Source organism: Aegilops tauschii, chromosome 2, assembly GCF_002575655.3.
Source record: "Aegilops tauschii subsp. strangulata cultivar AL8/78 chromosome 2, Aet v6.0, whole genome shotgun sequence".
Taxonomy (NCBI): Eukaryota; Viridiplantae; Streptophyta; class Magnoliopsida; order Poales; family Poaceae; genus Aegilops; species Aegilops tauschii.
In genome coordinates this window covers 31,637,665-31,640,243 of record NC_053036.3, presented here as the reverse complement: position 1 = coordinate 31,640,243, position 2,579 = coordinate 31,637,665, and the positions used below count along the sequence as shown (strand labels likewise).

Below are 2,579 nucleotides of genomic sequence, written 5' to 3'. Positions count from 1 at the left end.
GGAGGCCGCCGTTGAAGGCTGACGGCGAGATGCGTTCAGTGCGGTAAGGTGGACAACGAGTGCGACCGCGGCCAGTGTCCGCGATTGCCGTGCCGGAAGGGTGCGGAAATGTCAGAGAAGAATGGGGACGGGCTCAAGGATGTCCATTGGCAGATGATCAAGTAGGGTGTGGTGCGGTCCTTCCATGGCGGCGAGAGTGAAGGGACGGAGGAAGGGAGCAGTTGTTTAGAGCCTTGATGAGCTCGGCCATGCTCAGTGAGCGGCAATCGCCGCTTGCACTCTATATGCAGAGTACATGACAAAATCTGTATACAAAAAACACCAAATCTGTATACAAAACACACCGGTTAATATAGTTCAAATGCGATCTAAGCTCTCTCAGATTTTAGCAAGTCTGACTAATTGAAACCATACGCCGAAAGCCTGATGTTAATTTAACATACATTCGTTATTCTTGCTGCCAGATGGGTACAGAATTTTATGAGACCATGTTCATCATCAAAGGAGCCCGAGCTGAGACTGAGGATGATCTGAACCAATTGTTCGAAGGTACAATGCTAGTTTACTGCTGTCGGAACTTTGTTACACAAGGAAATAACTGTATCTAACTATCTGTAATCTATGGTTTCAGACTTTGGAATCAATGGAGGCCAACTTGCAGCTTCATTCGGTCCTACTTTTATGATGGACACCAACTTGTCTCGCGACGCGGCACCAGTCACATCACCGGAGAGGGAGGGGCCCTCCGCCGCCTCGACGGTAGACCTGATAGGTACTGTATGTGCTACGAAAGATCCAACAGTAATTTTCCATTATAACACTTGTCATGGATTCTACTAGTTTAGACTTTCGAACCAGTGGATGAAGATTTTCTTGCAGCTCCACTCTGTCCTCTTGCTTATATGATGGAGACGAACTTGACTCGCGACGCGGAGCCGGCTGACATGCTGCCAGAGAGCGGTCGGAGGTGCAAAAGAGGTCCTCGCAAGAGGAGAATACCATTATGCACGGACCAAGGCTGGTTTTTGGGTGACCACTTTGGGGTAAGAGTCATGTGTATATGTTCTCATGTAGAAATTCCACAAATTACTTACACATGCATGTAGCATTTTTCTATATATTGTGCTACCATTTTGAGTTCAGAATTTTCATTTATAATTAATCCATCAATGTACTACATCCAATGTATTCTATGTCGTTGGTTGTTTGAACAGGGCACATCCTGCCTCCGGGATGCACCTTCTGCAAGTGAAGGCCGAAACCGTGGACTCAGAACAAACGGGCCCCATTGGACTACGGAAGATGTGACTACACTAGTTGATGGTCTTGAAGAATTTAGGGGTCGACGATGGTCTGCGATAAAGAAGAAATATTTTCCAACGTCAGATCGAACTACGGAGAATCTTAAGGTTTATGTTTGGTGCATGTGTCTCATGTTGATTGCCTTGCCCTAGGTCCGCTACTAATACAATCTATCATTTTGTTTAATTTTGTAGGATAAGTGGAAAAATCTGCGAAAATCATACACAGTAAGACCCGCCTCTGAAAAGAAAGTGTAATTCTATCAGCTTTTAATTGAGGAGCACCACAGATTTTTAATTTCTTGCATTTCTTAAATTGCAGGGAAATGCAGAAAGAAGATGCTATCTAGTTCTTCCTGATCATTTGATCGAACGAATCATGAGGCTAGCAGTGATTGGTAACTGAAAGGAAGATGCCCTGGTGAATGGTACAAGAGTCACTGTTTAGGACTTTTGGTGTAGAGTGGTCAGTAGCTAGCTTGAATCAGCAGAGAATAACTTTTATTGATGTAGAGCCATGTCTAGTTCTTCCGGATCATTTGATCGAACGAATCAAGAGGCTAGCAGCGACTGGTAACTGAAAGGAAGATGCCCTGATGTATGGTACAAGAGTCACTGTTTAGGACTTTTGGTGTAGAGTGGTCAGTAGCTAGCTTGAATCAGCAGATAATAACTTGTACGTATTGAAGTAGAGCCCTGTCTCCTAATCCATTTTAATAGCCCAGTGTTAAGCCAGCATTATTTGAAGAAGACATGATGTTTTAGCAGTGCCTGAAAAGTCTTCTGGATAGTGAGAGTTGTGTCCTGCCTTACTGTACAGGCCGTTTAGCAAGAGTTGGTGACCATCAGAAGGGATCATGTTATTATTGCGCAAACATGGCAGGCAAAAGGATCTTAAGGATGAATCAAATATGTTTCTACATTCTGGTTCCAAAATGGTAGTAGAAGGATATTCTGCACATGACTCGAAATAATCGCTAATGAGCTCTAGAACCAACTCACGATAAAAAAAAAGATGGTGGACTGTTGTACAACACAAATCATCCAAAGAAGCCAGTCATCATACATCAAGTCTTTCAAAAATGGTATGCAGTGCACAACTGAACCCTGAATAGGATTTGGTCTCCAAGATCATGAATTTTCGACTAAAAGATGGCACCGAGTACAAAACATAACCTTGAATAGAAAATAACCTCAAGGGTCATTTTTATTTTTATTTTTGACTAAACAAGCAAATCAAAGCACCATGATCAGTTCAGTACAACACGGTCCCACCCT

The 2,579-nt window shown here is 43.3% G+C and overlaps 1 long non-coding RNA gene across 1 annotated transcript; it reads left to right on the top strand.

Moving 5' to 3' along the window:
- Positions 1–878: 878 nt before the first annotated feature.
- LOC123497311 (uncharacterized) lies at positions 879–2,071 on the top strand. The gene is made up of 3 exons (XR_006670973.1): positions 879–1,409; positions 1,497–1,529; positions 1,624–2,071. It is a non-coding gene; the product is annotated as an uncharacterized lncRNA (long non-coding RNA).
- The last annotated feature ends 508 nt before the right edge of the window (positions 2,072–2,579 follow it).